A 20,189-nucleotide genomic window follows, 5' to 3' on the forward strand; every position below is an offset into this window, starting at 1 on the left:
TCCAAAAACCCAACCCCCCTCCCATGGGAATATTTGGAATATTTGTAAAATACATTTCTTTTCCATTACTATTTTACACACACATGCCAAGGTGTGTTTACACCGGTCAAATTGCTGAGAACTAATTTAAACAACTAATAAATGATCATACAGGAAGCTCTACCCTGCTGTCACAAGAATGTGTTGCTTACATATCTTCAATCAGACAGCTTTCATTTTTGCCTAGAGGCAACAAAGGAGTTTTGACACTGTTATTAGTTCATTTCACCCTTTTCTACCTATCATTTACCTTCTGTGAACAGTGCTGAGATTCTTCATAGAGTAGTGAGATCTTTACATTTACTGCACATCTCAAATGCAGTTAGTACAATGGGTGACTGACAACTGTTATCTATACACTGCTGAAATGTCTGCACAAGGTACAAATTATGTTTTCTTTTGCATGTTTATGAAGACAGCAAAACAGTTTCAACCCAAAAAAAACCCCCAAACCTAAAACAAACCCCACCCACACCTCTTTGACTTGTAAAGCTGAATCACACTTCCCATTTTGACTTCTTTATGAATCACTTAGCCTTTTTGAGGCTTAGTGTCCTTGTGTTCATAGCACTGGTAAACTTCTTATGAAGTTGCCCATTTCATATTAACACTGCAGTTATGTCCTCTTCCTGTTCCAGAGGAAAGAAATACTATTGTTTCCCCAGTTTTTGTCTTCAAGGGCCCATAATTTTATGTCCTTTTACTGAAAATTTTGATATTTAGTGGAGTTTTATAATTTTTCTATTTTCTTTGAGAACTTTATAAAAAGTAATTTTGAGTTAAGGAAAAGGGAAGCAGGAGCCTGTCCAGAAAAGACAGGCTCTTCATATGAGAGGCAGCTCTTACTAAGGGCATGTTCCATTTGGCTTGTTTCCTAGGTATGAGATGAAACAAGCCATGTTGCTTGAGGCAGATGAAAGCTGGGAAAGAGATGGGGGTTGATTCTGACCCCAGTTCCTACTTGTCAAAAATGTGTGATTTTTTCTCTATTTAAATATATTATAAAGAGCAGAGGGGGGCGGGTGAAAAATGGAGGAAGAAAGCCAAAAAAAATCAACCATTTTTTGGCAGGTTAGCCATCAAGTCTCATCATGAGAATGACTATTATGGTATGATACCAACCCTGCGATATGGAATGCAAATATGCCTTTTACTGAGAGTGTCCGATTTGTTTTAAAGGGCCTGTGCCCAAAGAGGCTCTCCGGGAAGCAGTTTAATACTGCAATCTTAAGGTAAAATAGATTATTTTAACAGGAACTTTGTTCTTCAACATTAACAAACCTTTAGCACTACTTTAAGGAGCAAGTTATTAAAAAGTAAAGTGATATGTATATCTCATTTGGGTGTCATTTCTAATCTAATTTTAAAAAACAGAGTTCTCAGGCCTACCACAGGATGGACACCAATTCTTTCTGAGAAAACTCTGACAGATTAAAATCTTCAGGGTCAAACCCCAAGCCTATGAGATTGCCAGTGTTCTCTAGTCATATTTAATAGTCCTTATTAAATGAGATACACCAATCTCAGCTGGTATCTAAGTACAACTCTAAAAAGTAACTGGGGAAGAATGTTATTTGTTCTGAGTGTAGTTGCCTCCTGCGAGATTATTAAGCAGGTCAGTGCTTAATAATCCTTTGGTACCTAGGATTCAGGCTTGCAGTCTTTGCTTGAACAAAATTTCTGCAGAAGTCACTAGCATTAAACTTGTAACTTAAGAAGTAACCTAGTTATATTTAACATTTATATCTTGAAAACCTGTACAAACTGTCCAGCTAACAGGATGAACAAACCCCTTTACTATGGAAGAAATTTCCTTTTCTACAAAAATCTCAGGGTTGCCTGGCATCTTTCTCTCTTATCAATTTATGTTCCATATCTTATTTTTTGTATAGAATAAGTAATCCAAGTGAAGACATTAAGAAGCAGGAATATTATACACATTTAACAAGAGCTGGAGTTTGTAGCTTTATTGCTGCCAGTTAGAGGTGTTTGGCCAAAATCAAGTGCTGTGAGAAGATATTGGTACCTGAACATATCCATTTTTAGTTCCAGCATGTTCTACTGTATCATTTCTTACAAGCTCCTTATGTACCTTGCTTTCTTCTATATCCACCTGGAACTTGAAGAGAAAATGCAGCAATTTGGTGGAAAAATATAGTAAATAGTTAAATATTGTCAGTCAGAAGAGGAACTACCAAGCATGTCTAGAATAGAATATCTACATACCCATCATCAATAATGATATGTCTATTTATATTTATTTATATTACATATTTATTTATATTTATATTTTTATATATATTATATTTATTACTCACTTAAATTGCATAATACGTCTCACAAAACTCAATATCAGCAACATTATTAAATTATATGTTCATCAGGTAGGTTATGTCATCTTAGAGGTACCAATCGCCTTTGAGAATTTAAGCAGCTTGTTCTATACAAAGCTTCTCCAGCTATGCTAAGCCTTGGAAATGTTGCAGACATTTGCATTTGGTATGACTAGTTCTCTCATCTTAACTTATGAAAAATAATCAAAATCACAAAGTTAGTACATTTAGCAGAAGCTCTATTTGCTTTCTGAGAGCCACATACAAAAAGTAGGTGACTAATTATCATAAAAAAAGGGTTCTACTGGATGTTTCTGAATTTCTGCAGGAGATAACTAGTGCATTTAGTTAACCTCATGATACTGAAAATCAATTCAGATCTGAAGACCAGATTGAATCTAAACTTCCAGACACTTGGGAAAGTAACAAACTAGTTGTGCTCATATATTAGTCAGAAGTCCTATTTAATAAAAAAGGCAAACAAAATATTGTACTAACATGGATAAGTAATATGCATCTAAATACTCATGTGGGTTTGAGCTTTAGTTTGATAAGATGATAGAATAATAATGATGCATTAAACTGTAGAGAAAAAAAACAAACCCCAAAAAACCAACAAACCAGAATTAGGAAGAAAAAATACCTTTGTCAGAAAATTTTTACTTCTCTAGAATTTTAGTTAATCTCAGCTTTCAATCAAAGCATTGCTTTAGTAATCTCTAGGAATGTTTTTATATATGGATTTCAGATCAGATTTTTGAATGTTAATGTTATTTGAATCATTCATATTTTATGGAATCCAGGTTTCTAGAAAATTAGGAAGTGCCCGGGTAGGATTAATCTTTCAAAAAATTAATACTCTGGGTTTTTTTTCAGATCCATACAAACATGACAGGTTATTTTTTTCCACTTTTAAGTCTCTTTTATCTGTGCTGTATATACTGGTTAATAACAACAGGTTATGTCTAGGGGACATGAGACACCACAGCTTGCATACTAGAGCTATGAAGAGACATTTTATCTGATGGAAAGAGGAGTTCCAGATTGCATGGTAAAAGCATGCAGTGGTTAGAAATTATGCTACCTACTTTTTAATTATGGCTCCTTCACCTACCAGTTGCATATCATGGAATGACTTATTTAACTCCAGAGTTAAAAGGTACTCATAAAGCCCTAAATTAATACACAAGGCTGAGTGAACCTGTATACAAGAAGCTGTTCCAGCTCTTGTGTCATTGACATTCTACTGCTATAAAGCAACACAGAACAGTAATGGTTCTCAAGGGGAAATGCATGCCTTGGTAAGACACTGTTGCTCATTGCATGGCCTAAGCAAGGACCAAAGGGGAGGCTAGAGAGGTCAGGTTGAGTCTAGAACTACCTCAACCAGAGATGCTGGATCTCTGGAATGACAAAGGCGGTAGTCAGGGTAGGAGCAAGGAGAAATGAGATGGCAGTGTTCACTCAGGAGAATGCAGTTGGACAGGGGGAACTGGATGCAGTGCTTTGCGTGTTTGTCTTCTCCACAAAAGAAGGACTTCAAAAAGTTTCAGGATGCCTGTGCCATACTCTATGCATCTGTATACTTGAAAGGAATACAGGGAAATAAATTAGTTTTCTCATATAGTATGCAAGTGATCCTCTGCATCCTTTGCATCTGTGTAAGCACGGTGTGCTTGTGCTTAGATAGACTTCTTTAGATTGCCTGAAGAGAAATACTTCTACACTTCAATAGAAACTATGGAAGATGCTGTCAATGATGTGATCAAGGTCTTTTTCCCTCAGTTAAAAGAAGGAATTAATACTTATTATCTGCTTATTTTCACATGAAAGTCAATCATAATGGCAGAGGAAAAGGATGATATCTAGAATTTTTTTTGATCAAACTGCTAGAAACTTGACCTAGAATATTGATTTATATATATATATATATATATATATATATATATATTATCCATTTTTTAGTATTGACTAAATATATTGCAATATGGTTGCATCACTGGACACACAAAGCAGTCCTAGTAAATTAATGAAAAAGAACGTTCACACACTTTCTTCTTTTTATGTGCATTATATCATTAAAAAGGATTAAATGTCTAAAATGATCTAGGTTATTTCCCAATTGATAGAAACAGAATTCTTGGCTAGAATGACACTTTCTATGTGTGAAAATCTGTATTATGGAGGTACCAAACCACTAAACTCAATAAAATTATGAATGTATTGAGTCTTAATATGATAAGAATGTATTTCTTTAATTTACATTCCTTACCTACATCTGTCACCATGGATGTACAGGGTTGTCAGTATACTTGACTTTTGTTTTCTAAGTGAACCCAATGATTCCTTTTTCATATACTGAAAACTATACCCAGAGGTAGACGCTCAACTACGACAATCAACAAACTAAGCATAATAAATCAGGTTTCAATATTAATGTAAACAGCAAAACAATATCCAAGGACCAAGTGCTCTTGTTTCAGATTAAAGGCTTGGAATATCTTATGTATCAGAGACTGGGACACGGCCCTTTGTAGAAACCTGATACTTTGCCCACAGGGGTAACACCTGAGCCACTTGCATCTTACTTCTATGGTTCAAATCTTTGCTGGCCACAGAATAGCAAAAGAATAAGAAAACCTAGACTTAGAAGAACAGGGAGTAAGCTGCAGATAACCATATTGTAAGGAACTGTCTTAGCTATAAGAATTTATCAGAAGAATGAAGAAGTCTCAGCATCCTTCTCTCAGTGTTATCAGTTGCATCACAGCTGATAGTCTCTGCTATCAGAGTCTTTGCATAACACTGCTTACAGTGAAAGTGTGTGTGGGAGTGGGGAAACTGAGAGAAGAAAAAGGAGTCTACTGCACTGGTAATCACCACAACTAAATCTGGTCCTGGATTGTACTTTCTCTTCATGTACCTCAATTACACTCTGGTCCAGGCAAAGGAAAAATGGATTATAAATTCTAAAGAGAAGATGTGTGATGTAACCCAGGACACGTTTGGCTCTCTTGGCTGCCAGGGCACTACTGACCCATCTTCAATTTGCCATAGACCAGGATCCCCTGGTCCCTTTCTGCGGCACTGCTTTCCAGAATCTCATTCCGCAGTGTGTACGTACATCCAGGGTCACCCTATCGCAGATGCAGAATCCAGCACTTTTCGCTGTTGGATTGGGGATTGCCCAGTCCTCTAATTTGTCGAGGTCTCTCTGTAGGGCCTCCCTTCCTTTGAGGGAGTCAACAGCTCCTCTCAGTTTTGTCATCTGCAAACTTGCTTAACATCCCTTCCAGTCCTGTGTCCAAGTTATTTATGAAGATGTTGAAGATTCCTGTGGGACTAAATAACACTTTGATCCTGAATGTTAGCAAATGCAAGGACTATTACATATTTTAACTTATGCACATGCCTTGATTTAGGCTTTAGTTGGCTTGCATTAACTTTCCTAACAATTCCAATGTCAACAACCCACAAAACTCTTGAAACCCTTACTTTTGGGGTGTCAGATAATGGCCTAAACAAATTCTACAAAGTTAGAATATCACTTGAATTAATGCAGATTACAGCCTCCTTTGCCATTAAAGCTCACAAAACCAGCTTCACCTCCTCGTGTTAGTATTTCTCCCTATGCCTAATTAGACTACCCCCATCTAGGCTATTTTTTTTTTCTAGGAGGAAAACCCATCATCATTCCATTATGTCCTTGAGTTAGTGTTTGGATTTAGGGCAACAGGATTAAGAATAAATCATTTGAGATTTACAGTTGTTATAGATTTTATAAGGTGTTTTCCTAATTCTTTTGGACAACCTATGCAATAGAATCAAATAGAAGAAATGCAATAGAATCCTTTGATTTCAGATTGGACCACATTCAGTGTAGACAATGACAACATTTTTTAAGGAACCAACATTGTCTGTTTCCTCTCTACCCAGAAGTTTCTTTACTTTGAATTGTTTGTTCATCCTCTAAAAGATCACTTATTAATCCCTTCTGAAGTACTTTGTTATTTGTTGCTCAAAAATGGCATTCGTTTTAGGGAAAAACAATGAAAAAGCTTTTTAATACCATTGCTTCCTGAATTCCAAATTCCACTTTACAAAAGAGCACAGGCAATAACAGGGCATACAAGGGTTTTCTAAACCACAGCTATGGAAAGGATTTCATGCTTTTTGAACAATTATATGCTAATCTTAATTCTAATCCCATAAGGCTTTGGTATAGCCAAATAACTAATCTACTTCAGACATGGTTAACCAAGCAGGATCATCTTTTCATCTCAGGAAAGGATTTATAGAATAAGGAAATGAAACATTTCGTACAATCAAAATTACTTTCTCTTCTTGTATCTGCTTATGTATTTTTCTACCAGTTTTCCAATACTTTTGGAGCATCACTAAAATGGATAATTCTGAATTAAAAAAGGTCAAAAGTTAATTGTGCTCATGTTTTACAATTTAAGAAAACTGCCCACAGAGATAAGGAAGTATAGGTAAGTTTCATTCACGCACAGTAGGTTTAGAAGTTTTTTCCCTTCAAATTTCTAATGCATCTGAACAATTTTAGAGTCAGAACACTAGATAAAAGAGCAGAAAGACGGATGATCTCATTTAATATGGCAAGTCTTACTTCCTGTATTGAAGTAATAACTCTTTTACTCGATCTTCATAGAGGAAAAGCTCAGCTGTGCTTGAGTTAAGGTTTTCTGTGCTTTAGGTTATGTTCTAGACTTGTAAACCCTAGAGTTGAACTGAGTGAGAGAGCTAAAGACATGTCTTATGCTAACTTTAAACAATATTTTGACAAATATCTCAGTGTAAAATCCACTGGTCTGAAGGTTCTATGACATGGTGTCAGAGACTGAAATGGTTAATGATTTATGCATTCTAGGAGACTTTTGCAGGCTTTTGACTCTGATGAGCAGTCGGGCCCCTCTCTCCCTCCAGTGCTGTAGGTGTGAAGTCCTGAAAAGGCAAGAGCTGATCTTGCAGGCTTTTGACTATTGATACATCTGATGAGCAATCAGGCCCCTCCCTCCAGTGCTGAAGGTGTGAAGTCCTGAAAAGATAAGAGCTGAGCTTGCAGGCTTTTGACTATTGATACATCTGACGAGCAATCAGGTCCCTCCCTCTGCTAATCTTGAAAGGCGGGAACCAGGGTCAGCACACAGACCTAGGAGATGTTGGGGGCTCGACATGGGTTCAGGTTGAAGTAGTGAGCATGCCAAAGAAAAATATTTTTATTTTTTTTTTATTGGAAATGTAGGAGTTTTGCATATATACCACTATCAGGACAATGAGACAATCTTGATTGTTCTGAGGAAGGCTTTGATGGCAGCCACAAAAGTGACTGTCAGTGAGCAGTACCAGTGGGTGTCTGTGGTTGGTACTGGTTGGTGTGGATAAGTGGACCTGGGCTTTGTAAGCACATAAAGCTTTAGGTTGCTTTGAGTCACCTCAAAGCTAATGTAGATAAAAGAATTACATGCCTGAAGAGAACATTACTCAATTTAGGTACTCCATTCATAGCTGTGATACAGAAACACCCAATCCTGATAATGCAAATAGTCTACATATTAAAATTAAATTCTGAGCAAAGCTGTTTAATACCCTGAGTGCCAAAGAGTTTGCCTCAGCTCCACTGAGATCAAGATGCTAACATACCTCATAAATTCTCTGTGGTGCCAGTGAGACTAAATCTTATATATTTTAAGCTAGCTCTTGCACCCACATGAGTGAGCACAATAAAATCACTCGAAAATAAAATAAAGTAAAAAATGAACATAGTTTTTCGTTGCCTTCAATAATTTTTTTTCTGCAGCCTGGTAGTTATTACCAGGAAGTGGCAGTAATTCAATAATTAAGTTTTGATTTTCCTTAGTGTATTGGGATTTATACTGGAATCCAATAATTCCTCAACCAGTGGCCTATGCTGAGCAAAGAAGCCTGTACTCTTCCCTAATCCTGATGCACTAGGACCATGTAGGAAGAAATATCAAATTCATAGATTAGAATGGTAGAGAGTGAGTGTGGTGGATTGACCTTTTTTGGTTGCCAGGGGCCCACCAAAGCACTCTGTCACTACCCTCTCCATCAACAACATAGGAGGAGAAACATACAAAGAAAAGCTCATAGATCAAGACAACAGCAGAGAGTGATCACTCACCAATTACCATTGGGGGCAAAAGAGACTTGACTTGAGGAAATTAATTTAATTTATCACCAATCAAGTTCAGAGTAGGATAATGAGAAATAAGAACAAATCTAAAATCACCTCCTTTCTTCCTGACATCAAGTCCTGACTTCTCTTCAAGGTCCTGCCATGATTCTGCTTCAGCACAGTTTCTCTCACGGGGTCACAACTTCCTTCAGTGCATTGCCACCTTCTCCTGTGTGGGGTCCTCCATGGTCTTCACTATGGGCTTCAGGGGAACCTCTGTTCCAGCATCTGGAGCACCCTCTCCCCATCCTTCTGCACCTTCGTGTCTGTAAAGTTATTTTTCTCTCTCACATTCACTCCTTTCCCCATGCTGCTTTACACAGTGTTTTTTTACCCCATCTTAAACATTTTGTCACAAGGCTCTACAATCATCACCGGTGGGCTCAGCTTTGGCCAGTGATGGGTCCCTTTCGGAGCTGACTGGAACGGATTTCTGGGATCTTCTCACAGAAGCCACTCCTGCAGCCTCCTGGCTACCAAACCCTTGCCAAATAAACCTAAGACAGTGAACAAGAATTAAAATGGGCAAGAAAGGCCCTAACTGTCAAAGGCCCTAAATGTCAGGTCAATAAGGAGACAACAAATTGTCAGTTGAATTACTTCATACCTTAGAGCACAAAACCCAGCTTTTTTTTTTTGTTTTGTTTTTGTTTTTTTCTTGTTTGTTTTTTTTTAGTTTTTATTTTTTTGTTTTGTTTTTTTTTTCTTGTTTTTTTTTTAGTTTTTTTTTTTTTTTTTTTTGTTTAGTTGGTTTTTCTTGGCAAAAAATGTAAACAGTAACTGAAATATTTTCTGACCTTAAGTCAGCTTCACCACATTATGTATTTAGGGAAATTGGAAAATTTAGAATAATTATTTTGAACACTTTCCATTGAAAATATTTTGTTTTCTAGACATTAGGAAAAATAAATTTAAAAATCCCTGTAGTTCTGTCTTGTAAACTCACGGTGGTTATTTGGACCATTCCAAAGAGTCCAAGCTTAAGTAATGTTTTGGTTTTACCACCAAAGAAAACACTTTTTCCACTTTTCTAGAACTGCCCACAGAGCAAAAGCAGTTATTGCAACTATTGCAACTGTTCTTGTAGGAGCTGAAAATGGTTCTGTGTACTTTGGTTTAGATCAAAGCATGATCAAATCAGGTGTCATGGGAGGGGGCTAGAATCCATTTTGTGCCACTTGGATGTGAATACCTGCTATTTCAGTTTTATTTATGAGGGCAGTCCTAATGATTGGTCTGAACGTGCATATTTTATGGACTTGCAGGATACGAGCCATGAGAGTAGTCTTTTAAGCCTCAAGGCTATAGAGGCTATTAAACTCAGAGTACCTATGAGCTCTAAGCTGGAGCTATGCCTTTGCTAACAGAAAAGCACAGCATAAGTCACTGAGGTGAAGGTTTATTAATTCTTCCCTGCCTTCACTAGGTTTACATGGGAAAGATAATGGTCTCTAAAGTTAGAGCTTTGTAAGATAAGAGTAAATGATATCTTGTAGGCTGATACCTGTATGACTTTTGCTACATGCTACAAATTACTGTTTGAGCAGCAGCTCAGGACCAGTCACCTATTAACCTGCTGCTAGTTACACAGGCTCTGGATTGATAGCTGACAAGATTTTGCTGTTTAGAGGGAAAAAAAAGAAAGTAGGAGGCTCCCATTTTTTTCCAGTTCTGAACAACCACAGGGACACAAAACAAATCTTACAACTATGCTAATAAAAGCTGAAACTTGCCTATAATACAGACTTAAATTATATTTTGCTGGGGGTTAAGAACAATCGTAATCACTAATTAACTTAGCTATGCAGATAAAAATCTGTTTTGTCAACACAGGGAGTTTCACTGAGCAGTAGGGAAAACTTAGGGTGGGTCATAACATGCAGCTCTCAAAAAAGCTTTTGCTAGTGTGGGATAAAGTTCTACTTGTCTATACTGGCAAAATGCTTGTAGTATAGACACCTGATAAATAACGCATGAAAGAAAATGATAAGAGGGAGTGTTTGTGTGCACACACTACAGAGCTGTGCATGTTGGGGTGTAGAGCTGTGAGTGTTGCATTTCAAGTTAACATTTATATTTTTTTGGATGAGTAATAAAGTAAAAGAGTTTATGGGGAGGGGATGAAAAGATTATTGACTTAGCTTTTACATAGAGGTAGTTCATGGTATTACAAAATTATTTGTATTCTTTGGAATATTTATGATATTTTTCATGGAAAGGGAAATATCTCTCTGACTCTGAAATTATCTCTCTGACTCTCTTTGCAAACTGACTGGGAACTGTGAGAATTATGTAAGCTTTGCAGTTCCTAACCCTGAAGTTTTACACTGCGTAATAGTTTCAAAGAAAGAAAATAATTAAGCTGAGGGTAGGTTTAGATCAGAATTATGTGTACTTTTTCATCCACATAAATTTTTCTCATTATATTTACAGAGTTTTGAAATAGATGTGATAGGCAATGAACCAAAAGGGGAGGATGTAGTTAATATTTCCATACTAGTTGTTAGGTTGTGAGAGGGGAGGCTGGAATAATTTATGGGCTGAGAGAGTGAGAGAAGATATAATTTACATCACTTTATTCTCATTTAAACTTATTTACACATCAGATCTGAGCTTGGACCAAGGACTAATTTGTTAGGTCAAATCTGTTCTTCAGCCTTCTATCTCAACAGTACCATCAATAATTTTGTTTGTGTTGATTCTTTTCTGATTTGATCCTTTGTAGACTGTTATGGTGTAAACTCGCTTGCTTGCTTCTTATGTTATTCAAGTTCTTAATATGGCCTAGATATATAGAAGAAATGTAAGAACATTATGTTACTTACTGGAAAGAGCAATGTTTTTATTTATATTACTACCTGGGAAGAAAAAGTTCAGCTAGAGTAGTAAATACTCTACAGTACAACATCTCAGTAACCCCAAATTATGCACAGCAAGGTTTATGGGTGAACCTGTAAAAAAATGGGAGCGGTGGGACATAACTAGATGTCAGTTTATAATCAGCTATATAATATTGCAGTATATTGAAGGAAGAGGCTGTATGCTAACATTTAACTCTTCTTTTGTACCTACTCTGATTATAGAGATATTTACATACTTGCACATTCTGCTTTCTATAGGTTAGTGATAAACGATCTGTTTGGAAAAGATCAGATGTTTTCCTAATCACTTTATCTCAAACAGCTGATCAGAAATGCTTTCGGATTTGGTTTCATTTGAGATGTGCTGATCCCATTGGCTTACAGGAAGTATTTATTAGAGGAACCAGTTTCCTCTCTGAGGTGTACATTTTGAAGCTTCATGAACTGAGTTATTAGGGAATGGCAAATTGACTAGGGGGAAGTGGAAAAAGCAGTTGTAGGATTGATGTGCTGCAGCTAATTTCACTTTTTTCACTGTCTATCTAGATACTAAATTACATACGTGAAAGAATGACAAGGTTTCGTTTCCCATCCATTTTTTTAGCTTCTGCTAGGACATGAGGTTCAGTTGGTACTTTTTATGAAGCAATGGATAGGTATTCATTAAAGAGAACACTCAAGAATAGATGTAGTCTGGACTCTGATCCCAGGCCTTGTAAAATAAATTTCAGTTTCTACATTCAGTGGACCTAGGATTAGACTTCGAGGTACTGAAGGTTTGAGAAATGTCATATAAACTGTTTTTTAAAAAAGTCTTCATGAAGCTGTAATTCATTTACTTGGCTCCAAATTCTACTTCTGTCATAGAAATGTGTGCTGATATATTCTCAACTGTACAGCCTCTTTTCATAGTTGCAGAGACACACACAAGGGAACACAAGGGGTTGCCCTACGCTGCCATCACAGTGTTTTGGGATAGCTCAAATTTTATTATTTTGGGTTTCCTGGTGCTTTTTTATGGTGGGTGGTTCATTACGAACGGCATCAAACCTCAAATGTACTAAGGAAGTTACTTTATCTGTCCCTTTATTCACTTTATTTTAAAAATAATAAACACAACTCTTGAAAAGTTATTTATATGGCTTAACCCACCTTAAAATGGGAACCTAACGCTGTTACAATCAAAATAGAAATTACTAATGTGTCATCTCTAATCAGCTTCAGACTTTTGACATATATTCAAACCTATTTGTATGTCATATCGTGCGTATTTGAAACAGCATACCTGTTGTTTGTTTTTCTTCTTCTATGCTTATTTGTGAAGAATGGTAGTATATGCATTGCTTACACTGAATCTGTGTAAAAAATATGTGGAAAAAAAAAAGCAAGCAGGCTCTTTAGAATAGTGAAGATGAAAGGGAGACAGCTCCCTTTTCAGTATGTACTACTTCAGCAGAGTCCAGGGGAAATGATTGTGGCAGACTCCAGCCTGAACCGTGTTTGGTCCTGATGCAGAGCCCATGTCAGCCACTGTCCTCTGGATGATCTCACACCTTCCCAGGGCCCTTTCACTGGCTCCAAGGCAGTAGGCTGCCCTAGGAGGCCTCCAGCTCCCTATCAACAGCTCTGCTCCCGCCACATCCCTGGAATGAGGTGATAGTCTTCTGGCTACTCCTCTCTAATAACTTTACCAGAAGTACCTGAGATTTCTGAGCAAACAGTGCTACTTATTTTAACAGAGTTCTATATATATTTTATTAAATCTGGGTTCTCTATTATGTTGAGAACCCTGAGAAGAAAGTTCTTACAGAACTGAGTTAACTAGGAGCAAGAGCTACACCTCTCTAAACTGAAGACATACAAAGCATAACATTTCTGAATAATAAAGGAATATAGATAAGTTTGTCTTTCATTTTGATTTTGTTGTATTTGGAGAGGTTTTGATTCCCATTGATCAGTTTTGATACTTACTTAATATCCATTATTTTTCTATGCAGATTTCACTTAGCTCTGCCAGACCCTGTCAGATTAGGGAACAGAAATTTAGGGGGGGGGCAGTTTAGGAGATGGCAGAAGAAGAGCTTTTGTATAACTTAAACTCTGCCTAAGTTTGAGGAAGTAACTGATGAGATCTGCACAAAAGCATTTGTTGAGAAAGTCTTTGGTCACCTGGAGGACTTATGCAGGTATTAAAGAACAAATGTGGATTGTAGTTTCTTAACATCACTTTAAAGTGGATATGAGCTGTCCCAAGGAGACAGTCACCTTCCTGAGGGTCTGAATTGCCTTTTGGTAGTTACTGACTACCCTCATAGAGTAACCCTAGGGTGACCAGGCTTCTGATTAAGCTCCTGAGGTTGTATAGGGATGAATTTTCATTTTCATGTTCTACTAATTTTCAGGTGAGAATGCGGTCATCCTGTCAGAGCTGGATGTCACTGTGCTAAGGCTGTCTCAGAGCACGTCTCTGGCTTATCTTTATACAGGCACTTCCTGACAGGTTTGGCTGTTTTTGACACATAACATAGCACGTAGATCCAGGCTGTGAATCCAGAGGTATTTAATGTTGTCTATCATTAGGAACCTAAAGCAAGGGAAAAGACCAGATCTGAAATCGTCTCTTCTCAGCATTACTTACTGCTTCCTGTCCTGCTCAACAAGGTGGCTATTGTTAATTTCACTTTAATGCTCCAAAATTTGGAAGCTTACAGAAGGTAGAAGCAAGGATAGGTAGACCGATAGGAATAGAGAGATTATTCAAATAGCATGGGATCAAGTTAGGAAAGCTAAAGCCCTGATAGAATTAAATCTGGCCTAGGTCTTCAAGGGCAACAGAAAAAGCTTCTATAGGAATATTGGGGAAATAAGGAAGACTAGGGGAAAATATGGGTCCTCTTCAGAAGAAATGGGAGACTTGATTATCCAGGATAGGGAGAAGGGTGAGGTATTCAACAAGCTTTTTGCCTCAGTCTTCACCAGCAAGTGTTCCAGCCACACCACCTAAGTTGCAGAAAGCAAAGGCAAGGACTGGGACAATGAGGCACCATCCATTGTAGGAGAGGATCAGGTCTGAGACCATCCAAGGAACCTGGAGGTGCACGAGTCCTTGGGACCAGGTAAGATGTGTCTGAGGGTCCTGAGAGAACTAGCAAAGGAAGTAGCTAAGCCACTATCCAGCATATTTGAGCAGTCCTGGCAGTCTGGTAGAATTCCCACTCACTGGAAAGGGAAATAAGGAAAACCTGAGGAATGACAGGCCAGTCAGTCTCACTTCTTTGCCTGGAAAGATCATGGAGCAGATCCCCCTGGAAACTATGCTAATGCATGTAGAAAATAATGAGATGATTGGTGACAGCCAATATGGCTTAACTGAAGACCCTGACAGGCTTTATAGGTGGGCCTGTGCAAACTTCATGAAGGTCAGCAAGGTCAAGTGTAAGGTGGTACACCTGGGTTAGAGCAATTCCAAGCACAATATAGGCTAGACAGAGGAAGGAATGAGAACAGCTCCACATGACTTGTCAACGTGTGCTTGCAGCCCACAAAGCCAACTGCATCCTAGGCTGCAATCAAAGCTCCTCTACTATGCTCTCGTGAGACTGCACCTGGAGTGCTGCACTCAGCTCTGGGGCCTCAAACTTGTTGAAGCAAGTCCACAGGAGGACCACGAAGGTGACCAGATACATGGAACACCTCCCTATGAAGACTGGCTGAGAAGGTTGGAGTTGTTCTGCCAGAGGAGGCTCTGGGGAGATCTCATTGAAGTATTCCAGAACCTACAGGGGGCCTACAAGAAAGCTGGAGATGGTCTTCTTACAAGGTTATGTAGTGATGGGTCAAGAGGAAATGGCTTCACACTGAAAGAGAGCAGGTTTAGATTAGATATTAGGAAGAAATTCTTTACTGTAAGTGTGGTGAGACACTGGAACAAGTTGCCCAGGGAAGCTGAGGATGCCCCATCCCTGAAAGTGTTCAAGGCCAGGCTGAACAGGGCTTTGAGAGACCTGGTCTAGTGGAAGGTGTCTCTGCCCATGACAGGGATCACAGAATCACAGAATATCCTGAATTGGAAGCCCTTACAAGGATCACCGAGTCCAAATGTTAAGTGAATGGTCTGTACAGGGATCGAAATCATGACCTTGGCAATATTAGCACTAATAACTGCTCTAACCAACTGAGCTAACTGAATGACCTTTAAGGTTCCTTCCAACCCAAATCATGTTATGATTCTATGAAAAATACATAAAAGTGATCTACTGATTGCAGATACATAAATAAGCTCTGTAAATTCAAACAGTGAGGAAGTAGAAAGTTTAGAATATCCCCATTAAGTTCTTCCTCAGTCTGAGAAGTCATCTTGCAATGTCAGAAAAGGGTTGCAAAAGGGCATGGTTTTAAAACATCTCTTATATATCCATTGTGTCATATTTCTTCTCTTGTTACACAACAAGTGTTTAGCAAAGTAAGGGACCTGTGTCTCAGGGATATCTAGACTGCACTTCTTGTTTAGATGGTGGAAATGGGAAATAGCTGCTATAATAATCTGCAAAGTTTACTTCTGATGATGCCTTGAAGAACTAAATGGCTTATTTGTAGATTTGTATAAGTGTTCACAATAAAAGCCCTCCCCGCCAAGGAAACCTAAAACAAGGCACCTAAAAAACCCCTTCAAAAACAAAATCCAGAACATGGGTTCTGAAAATTGTCCTTGGTTTAGAGGAGGTAGCAGCTCCTTTTCTGAAGACAAAGTCTTATCTTTTTTGTTATACTTGCATACAGTTTGTTCAGCTTATTTAACCAGGGAGTAATTATTAGAAGGCAAACAGAGGATTCATTCAGTTCAGAAGGCTTATCCATGTCTAACTGAACTATGAACTTACTGAGCTATACTGAAACATACAATACTATAAAGGCCCTTATTGTAAGTTGGACATAAATACTGCCTATAAATACTGGCTTCTGAATAATATACAGCCTTAAAGAGGTTCAAAGACGTACTGTATTTTAAACTGCATTAACACCGATGTTGCTTGAGTTACAAACATCTGTTCAGAACATTTCTTTAGTCAGCACTATTTCTTTTACAAGTAGAAATATGAAAAAAACATCAAACTATAGCCATTACATCAGTTAAAGACTTTTCACACCTCTGCGAGGTACAAGTTTATACGAGCTTTCAAAAATCAATAAACTTTAAATGAAAGCCCAACACCATTTTGTGTACAGAAGCATTTCCAAAATTCACTCACTGACAAGTAAAAAGAAAATAATGTCCTTGTCTAAGATTGAGTCTTTTAATTGTATGTATAAATAAAATATTTCTTCAATCTCTACATGACTAGGGTTCCATCTCTACTGAGAAAGTATTATCATGGGTAATACTATCAGAAAGCTGGTGGTAAAAGATGTCAAAAATTTTGATATCAGCAGAGAAAAGCTCTTTTCAAAACATCCCTGGCAAAAAGTCTCACAATATCTATGGAACTGAAACCTTTAGAGTGAACACATAAGATTAGGCACTATCCTATTTCAATTTCTCTGGCAGAACTAAGGGACAATTTTGAAGGTCCTTACAGCAGAGCTTCTGTAAGGATATCAATCCATATGAGTCATGGCATGAGCTTATTTGCAAGAGGAATCAAAGGAGTAATAAGGATATTATTTGTGTTCAGTGACATTCACATTCCTGGTATAGTAGTGTGCCTTTCTTAGAAATGACAGGTGGATTCAGAGGGTTGAGGATACACATTAAGCAGCATTAAAAGGTACATGTGTATGTCTACTATATTTGCATTGGTAATTCCTTTTTTTATGTAATTCTGAGGAAGTACCATCATAATATCTAAACACATATTATGGATTCTTTTTGCTTCTTCAGATTCAAAGCTATTTGTTTAGGGACTGCTTGCTTAATTGTATACTTACCAATTATCAGCTTAGTTCTCAAATACCATCTTTAATCAGAGCTAGAAATTCCAATATTAGTATCATAATTCATCATTTCGTACATTGACTGAGAACACAAAGGGATTGTCTGGTTGAAAATATGAGCTGGAGGAGTTCACTGTTCACAACAACTGGGGAGGGAGATGAAAAAAAAGAAACAGAAAACTCAACCCAGCCCTTGACCTTATGGGATTAAAATAATAAAATTTTCTTCAAAGCATACACTTCTGGGTTTTGGCAAGTTTTGTTTTTTGTTTTTTATTAAGACCTGAAGTCCTATTCGGAATACTTGCTGAATTGAGTTGAAATCAGCGTTCAGACACTTTTTCATTTGTGAATGATTTATTTTATCCAAACAAGAGCTTGTATTTTCAAGCATTATTTAATTGGAATGTTTCATGGGTCATATTATTCTCTTATGAGAAAGAGATCTCATCAGTTGAAAGAGTTTTTTAATACAATAAAAGCTGTTCTTATTACATAGAAAATGTGGTTTCTTAGGGTTTTTTTCTGTATTTGTGCAACAAACAAACTATTTTTCTCCCCTGCAAACCTTACTTTCATAGCAGAGTAAATTTCTAATTGTAAGTTCTGACAGTGAAATATTTTTCTTAGAAACAGAATGATTACTTTTTTGATACTAGAAGAACTTTACGTAAAAGAAGAACATTAAAATACTGCAAATCAGTTCTAAAGTTTCTAAAATATTTTTCTTCTCATTTTTCTGTCCTTTTTATTTCATTTCATAAATATTCTTCAAGCAATATTAGTACTGTATCTTAATAGCTGAAGAAAAATGAAAAATGGTAAACCCATTTTCAAAACACTCTAAATATTTTAATAGATTTTTATAAAACAGATACAGAAGGCCTGATGTTTTTCTTATTTTTTGATGAAAGTATTGCTATAATTCATATCACAAATATCTGCAGACATATTGCTTATTCAATACTATAGCATCACCATAGTGGTGTGTCATACTATGTAGTCCCTTATTGTAAGTCTATATAATGTAAGTATATATTTTCTTAGTTAAATAAAAATCCAGTGGAGTATTCTTCATGATCTTGCTGTTACTCACCATTCATCACATAGAGGCAGAGTAAAAAACACATCTTCAGAAAATTTGTGGATTCTTAATTCAATTAAAAAGAAAAAAAAATCCTATTTTTTTCCTCCTCACTGAAGCTGAAGTTCACAAAATCGACATTACTTCTCTGTGTGTGAGATTTCAATGAAAAGAAGAGCTACAATTGGCTGCAGATCCAGAACAAAAAGTTTCCTTTTTTTGTAGTCCTTGATATAATGAGTGCATGTGAAGCATTTACTATTTAAATAGTTCTATGACTATTTCTTCATCAGCAACTGGTAAATAAAAGGCAGTAATTAAAGAAAAATTTTCATCTTTTAGATACTCATCTCTGAGTTCTGCTGATGGAATTCTTGTTGTGTAGAGCTGTAGTCAATCACTGGTGTGACTTTGCTCTTCATGATATGCTAAAGCACATGGTTGGTATTCAAGGATGATTGCCAACTCTAAGAAAGCTGTTTTGCCATTGTGCACAGTAATTAATGGTATGTAGACCCACCCACTTTATTGAACTTCAAATGACTACAGATTTCATTTCTGAAATATATGGCATAAATTGTGGAGAACGACATGATTATAAATAAAAATATTCATATCTATGCACTATTTACTTATCTTTCATATTTTGGAGTATCCTGTCATATTTTCTTTTTGGAATGATACCCTAAGGAGCTATTCCTAGGGTAAAAATAGGAAAAATATTATGAAAACTAGTGCACTTAGTTGTAGGCAAATCTCATTATAATGAAAACTTCTTGTGACAAAATCATTGCCTTTAATCAGGATTCTCTCAGGCTTGAATATAATTCTGCTTGTCTCAGAAAGGAAATGCCTTTAAATTTGTTTTAATTCGGACTAGTCTTTTCTAAGAGCACTCTGAGGTCAGCTCAGGTCTCAACCCATATATTGGAAGGACACTGGATTTTTTAAAATATCAGATGTCTGAATATCAGGACTGCCTGAAATGTAGGTGTTCTGTGATAAACATCTCAATAGTTTCCACTGAGGCTTCCCAGCATTGAAAAGAGTTCAAAATTTTTGTTAGATCAAACGCAAAAGTGACACTTCAATTCAAACTTGTTTTTGAAATACTGTGCAAGTATCTTAATTTTAATTGATTTTCTTATTTTTTGAAACCTATGATAAAGAACTGAATGGGGAGTTAAAGTCAGAACTCATAAATACTGACCAGTGCTTAAAGAAATTGAGGCAAGGAGACACTTGTGCTCTCCTAAAACTTCAAGGTTTTATCTGTGTATGTTTTATCCATATCTGAATATTTTTGAACAACCCCAAGTTCAATTAAATTAAAAATAGTGAAACTGTCTCTATGCAGGTAGTTTGCATTAGCAATCTAATAAATAAAAGCCAAGCAATGAGTCAGAAAATGGTGGTACAGCAAAGGAATAATATGTGACTTTGTAGTTTTATAAAATAGTACTAACCAATTTTTACAACAAAGGGGGTAGAGGAGGAGGTTGACTCTGATCAGTCAAAAATGTATGTTTTCCTGTGGAGAAAGCAGCCCCTATTTGTCTTTCTGATCTTTGGTATAGATTACTTACGTTTTTTCTTTTCTTCTGAGCAAAGCAGTGCTGGTTTATATCCATTCTGCACTATTGAGAGTGAGTCTTTGTAATTCAAAGAATAAAGAAATGAGTCATTTATTCACTTATGTTTATGAAGTATTTTGAATTTGA

Source organism: Pipra filicauda, unplaced genomic scaffold (genome assembly GCF_003945595.2).
Source record: "Pipra filicauda isolate LSUMZ 115617 unplaced genomic scaffold, ASM394559v2 scaffold79_size2787110_pilon, whole genome shotgun sequence".
NCBI classification, from domain to species: Eukaryota; Metazoa; Chordata; class Aves; order Passeriformes; family Pipridae; genus Pipra; species Pipra filicauda.